Source organism: Odontomachus brunneus, unplaced genomic scaffold (assembly GCF_010583005.1).
Source record: "Odontomachus brunneus isolate Ranch 3 - 2012 unplaced genomic scaffold, Obru_v1 Obru_scaffold_284, whole genome shotgun sequence".
Lineage (NCBI taxonomy): Eukaryota > Metazoa > Arthropoda > Insecta > Hymenoptera > Formicidae > Odontomachus > Odontomachus brunneus.
The window spans coordinates 87,788-94,042 of NW_022639734.1; the positions used below are offsets into that span (position 1 = coordinate 87,788).

The following is a 6,255-nucleotide window of genomic DNA, read 5'->3' on the forward strand; positions in this document are numbered from 1 at the left end:
TTCGGTCATAACCTTAATATGGTAACATTTCGTCATTAAACTATAATATACTATATTATATACGCTTTATACGCTTTTTAGAGAAAGAGTTTGTTGCTAAGCAAGACTGTGAAAGTGAAATAATTGAATAACGATTACACTGTTTTTTTTTTCGAACAATAATACACTGATTGGTATTTGTTTCGGTTAGACGTTTCTTATTGTTATACACACAATCTTAGATCGGTGGCAGAGAAAAAAAATGCACATTCTAATATGGTGAATATTTTTCATTGATTAAGATAATATGACCGATTGTAATTTACAATTAAAATTAGGTTTAAATTAAATCGTCAAACAATATTAATTTTTTTATTTTATATTCATATCTTATTGAATTTAGAAGAAGACATTGATAAGGAAGCTTTTCTAAATATAACTGAGACTGAAGTGTCACGTATAATAACAACAATTGGAGGAATTCGTTGTTTTCTTGAAAAAAGAAAATTATTGATAGACAATATAAAATTGGTAAAACACAATTTTAATTTTTTTTTTAATTTTAATAAATAGAAGTAAAGTGTATACAAAAATTATTACTATTTTTACAGGAGAAATCGCGTGCAACCTCAGATGATAATAAACTGGAACAATTAAAATCATGCCAGCAGTTATCAAGATCCCTTACAGGATTACCTCCTATCTATAAAGAAAAAGAAGAAATTTCTAAAGAAAATTTTGAAAAAGTAGAATTATCCTGCAGTGATTCACAACCTTCGGTATTTATAAAAATGTTTGTTAAAATATTATAGTAATATAAATAAATATAATAATATAATAATTATAATATAATATTATAATAAAATACTTGTTAAAAAAATAAATAAATTTAAAATAATAAAATATATAAATAAATAGTTAATACAAATATTATAACTCTAAATTAAATTATATGATATAAATTGAATTGCACAATATATATAGATTGCAGTCAACTTGATGTTACAAATGCTTCAAAGCATTTTTTTCTCTTTACTTTTAATAAAGAGACAAAGAGAGGAAGAACGCTCCGAAGCATTTGTAGCAAGTCGATCGTAGTCATAAAATAATCGAAAGAAATATAATCAGAAATGTTTTTTTTGTTTACAGACATCGTATGCACAAAAAATGTTCTTGAAGATTCATTAAACTGTTCATCAAGTATCGAAGATGCATCAAGTTTCGAAGATGATAATTTTAATTTAAGAGAATGTAGCATCAAAAAGAAAGTATCAAAAAAAGATGACAACAATCAAAATACAATTTTATACGTTTTAAATCAATCTGCATCAGTTCAAAATACGGTATAACATTTCTATGCAAAATATAATTTTATAAATATTTAATTAATGTTATTAATATTTTACAAGTATTTTTTTTATAGGATTTGAAAAAATTGTTACTAAGCTTTATAGATGGACAAATTATTATTAAACATTATGAGAAGCATGACATACTCGATGAAGCCAAACGTAGAAAATTAACCGAACTTTTTATTAATCAATTTATATTTAAAAAATCTGATGATGAGATAGAAATGTAATGTTGCTAAATATTAATAAAAAATATTTGTATTCTGTTTTTATATCAATATGTATTTTTATAAATATGATTTAATGCTTACAGAGTTCGTTTGCTGAATGCCGATTTCGACGTTTTATCACAAAAAATCAGGGCCTTGTTTCCGAATGAGCAACAAGCATTTTATTATGTTCCACCAAAATCTGAAGGACCGTCCCAAAAAGTGTCAAAAGGAAAACTGCGGGATTTTTATCGAAATAAACTCGATGTATGTCGACAAATTGGACTTATATTAAAACGAAAAAAAACTGATGAAAATATAGATGATTCAAATATTGAATTATACGTTAATCCTGAAAGTACGTATATAACAATAAAACAGTTATTTTTTAAAATTATATTTTCTTAAATATGTTATAAATTTAATCAAAGTGACAGTAATATATCTTGTAAAAGATCTTAAAAAAAATTCAGAATTAAATTTACTAAATTTAAATGTAAATATAGCTAAACGTGCTTGTAAAACACACCTGCAATGGTTACGATATAATACAACACCTTGGTCGGCTGTAAAAGAACATTGGGATAAATCTCTGAACTAAGACAAGATTTTATAAAGCAACATACAGGAAACGTTTATGACATTTTTAAAGAATATCCAGTGAACAGGAATTTGGTTACGTGCTTGTACGTATAATAAAAAATTCATTTTTTTCAATTTTATATTTTATATTATATTGTTTTTTACATTTCAGCTGGATAATGATTATAATGCCTTAATCGATAAAAAATCAAATATTTATAACGAGTGGCCTGAACTATCTGAAAAATTCGAAATATTACTGCAAAATCGAATGATAAAAGATAAAACTTTTGTTAAACAACTGGAAGAGATTCAATTATACGAAAAAGGAAATGGTAATAAAATATTTAATATAAAATTAGATATAAAAATGAACTTAATAAATGTCAAGTTTACGTAAGTTTTTATTTAATTATGTTGTATAGAATGTAGAAATGCGGCACTGCTTTCTTTAATACCAGTGCTGTGTCCTTCCAATGTGCGACTAAAGATATCAGGAAGAAAGAAGACATGGCGACCTACTATAGCAGAATCAATAGATGCTTTTATTTGTCATATTAAAGTAAGCTATTTATTTATAATTAAATAATATTTTATAATCAAATTTTAACGAGACATTAATTAATAAGTTATCTTAGATCTAAAATTTAAAATTATATAGACACTAATTAGTTAGTAATAAAAATTTGAATATTATAGGTACCAGGAGATTTGGAAATAGTAAAACGTCGAAGACGAGAGAACGCCAATAAATTAAAAGAAACTCTACAGCCGTACATAATTGCAATAGGATCACAACTCACCGCAATTGAAGCATTTTATATCATCATTGATGATATAATGTATAAAATGGAAAATGTCTTAAAGGCTGTTGACATTTTGTACAAGATTTTTCAAGTTCTGAATGTCAAATATCCACCTGCCTGCGAACAGATTTTGTTTTTTATACAAAAATATATTTATGAACGAACAACAAAATGGGATAAATATAGTAAGTCTGTAATGACTCTGATCGATAATTTGAATAGACTTTAATCCAATATGTGACTTTATCGAACATATATTTAAGACAGTTGTGTTTGAGTAAAATTCTATATTTTATATTTCATTTTATATATATTTTGACTGATTAATTATAAAAATATAGTTTTATATATCATTAAGCGTATAAAATAGTGTTAATATGCACATTAGAGTTGTTTCCATGCTTGAATTTTGAAATTTGAAATATTTTATGTTATTTTTCTTTACGCTACTTATAAAAATATCTTGCGATTGTGATTCTATCATTCAAGATGTTCCGTTGCCATTTATGTGAGACAAAGTTCAAAGATATTAATCCGTTTATCCGTCATTTTTCTTTATTTCACACATTTGAATTATGTGATCGTTACGTATGTATGCAAAATTACTGTTATCGTATTTTTCAAAATATAAATGTTTTTAAAAATCATTTAATTACTGATCATTCGAAAGATAATAAAAAATCTTCGAATATAAAAAGTTCTGCTGTTGATATATCAGCCACAAATGATAACAGAGATTTTGATATTCTTACTTCCGATTTGTTTGTGAGTCAAGAAGAATTTACTTATAATTTTGACAACACTGAGCAGACTTTTGTCGACTTAAAAAAAGAATTACAACACGAAGCTGCAAAATTTGCAGCTAGCTTTTATAATGAATTGTCAATGAATAGAATGCATGTACAAGAAATTGTTGATTCTACACGTATGTTTGTCAATAAAATAATATTTTCATATCTTAAACCAAATATTCTAGATTTGATCACAAACGATAGTGTAATCCAGAATAAAATTGAGCAAATTTTTAACTTATTTGAAAATCCATTTGAATCACTTGATACAGAATTCAAACGATTTAAATATTTTAAAGAACAAGATACCTTAATAGAACCAGAATCGTATATAATTGGACAGCAAAATATCGGGAAAAAAATTGGTTCAAATTACACAATTGTACCTACCAATGTAACCGGTCAATATATATCTGTAAAACCAGTAATATAAAAATTATTTGCTCTTCCTGGTTTCTTACAACAAATTTTAAATTATATGCGAAACTTATCAATGGAATCAAATGGTATCTCAAATATAATTCAGGCTCAATTATTTAAAAAATTACAAGAAAAGTATCCGAATAGGATAATTATTCCTCTTATATTTTATTACAATGAATTTGAAGTAAATGATCCACTTGGCTCACGAACTGGTACTCATAAAATTGGTGCTGTATATTACTCTTTGCCATGTATATCTCCACATGCTCAATCTCATCTTCTTAATATACAGATTGCATTACTATTTAACAGTAGTGATCGAAAAGAATTTGGAAATCGAAAGATTTTTCTACCACTTATTAAAGAACTGAAATTTTTACATACACATCCAGTTTACACGACAAAGGATAACATTGATGTTTATGTAAATTGTTCTTTATTTGTAGCAGATAATCTTGGTCGTCACGAAATAGGTGGGTTCGTTCAATCTTTTTCGGCCAATAGCCCATGTTCAGTATGTAAAATATCTCGTAACGAATTACTGAGTGCAACTTATGAAAAATCTGAACTTTTGCGTAATATAGAAAATTACAAACTTGATGTTGAAAATAATGATGTTACTACAACTGGAATAAATGAAGAATGAAATAGAAGATAATTATTTAATGAAATAGAAGATTTTCATATTTTGGAGAACAGTGCTCTTGATATCATGCATGATATTTATGAAGGAGTTTGCGAGTACGATCTGTCTCAAATTATATTGCAGTATATTACAAATTTAAAACTTTTTACATTTCAAGATCTAAATGATCGTATTGGAGCTTTTGACTTTGGCGTAAGTGAATTGAGCAATCGAATTCCTTTTTTAAAAAAAGAAAAATTAAATAAGTATTGTTTAGGTTTTTTTTTTTTCAGCAACTCAAGTAATGCGTTTTACGAAATATTTTGGTCTCATTATTGGCGATCTTGTACCTCTAAATGATTCTCATTGGGAATTATACCTTACTCTAAGAGCGATAATTGATATTTTAAACGCTAGATCTTTTTCATTGCAAGAAGTTAAATATTTGCAATGTTTGGTAACGGAACATCATGAAATTTACATTAGATTATTTGGAAACACTTTAAAAACAAAACATCATAATATGTTGCACAACTTATGCTTCGTGTAGGACCTTTAGTGAATCTTTGGTGTATGCGTTTCGAAGCGAAACATAAAGAGTCAAAGATAGAATCACATATTATAATTAGTAGAAAAAATTTGCCATTTACTCTTACATTGAAACACCTGTTAAAATTGAATTATAGATTACTTAATGAAATTTCATTAACTGATGAAATGTCACTCGGGCCAAGTGTTTCTACAGATTCTGCATATTCTCACCCTCATTTTGATTTGTTCAAAGAATATTTACCAAAAACTTATACAATTGTTTCATGGATTAAAATTCAAAGCATTTTATTTAAACCACGATTTGTATTAAATTTAAGTGTAACGGATGTGTTACCCGTTTATGGTATTATACATTTTATTTGCTTAAATGAAGCAAGAAAACCATTTTTTATTTTGCAAATTTTAGAAACACTTAGTTTTTCGAGACATTTGCACGCTTATCGCGTTTCATTTACGACAAAATGGAAAACTTTAAAATGTAATTGTAAGTCAGTTAATAAGTACAACGTTACTTCGTTAGTAAAATCAATTGATGGCGATTATTTTGTAATACAAGAATAAAATTCTCTACCATAAATATGGTTGTCATTAATATATTTTTATTTAAGGCAAAAAAAACATTTTGGTTGTAATAACTAAATAAAAGGAACCAAATTTTTTGGTTCAAGTAACCAAACATTTGGTTAATCATATATTAACCAAATTATTTGGTTCGGTATATCAAATTTTTGTTACATCTAAAAACTGTTTTTTCTGTGTGCACATCAGACGGGAGAATATACACATATTAAGAGAACTAGGGGCCCAAGCAGCAGAGATAGAGGATATTGAGCGTCAGAGGAAAAGTATGCGCACAAATGCACGCACATCATCGCAAACGGCAGCAATATACAATGCCACGGATTGCTGCTGGCGCTGCAAACAAAGGGGGCATAC

At 26.8% G+C, this 6,255-nt stretch overlaps 1 long non-coding RNA gene across 5 annotated transcripts in view; it reads left to right on the plus strand.

Moving 5' to 3' along the window:
- The window catches only part of LOC116853182, a 7,173-nt gene extending 1,186 nt beyond the window's left edge, over positions 1 to 5,987 (plus strand). Inside the window, exons 1-9 of one of the 5 annotated variants that reach the window (XR_004379920.1) lie at positions 13 to 510; positions 591 to 758; positions 1,129 to 1,322; positions 1,403 to 1,557; positions 1,645 to 1,898; positions 2,047 to 2,226; positions 2,295 to 2,457; positions 2,548 to 2,684; positions 2,822 to 5,987. This is a non-coding gene — a long non-coding RNA (uncharacterized LOC116853182). Of the gene's footprint in view, positions 1 to 12; positions 759 to 1,128; positions 1,323 to 1,402; positions 1,558 to 1,644; positions 1,899 to 2,046; positions 2,227 to 2,294; positions 2,458 to 2,547; positions 2,685 to 2,821 lie in introns of those variants that run through there. The other 4 variants (XR_004379923.1, XR_004379919.1, XR_004379921.1 and 1 more) reach the window with 4 other exon arrangements.
- Positions 5,988 to 6,255: the final 268 nt, after the last annotated feature.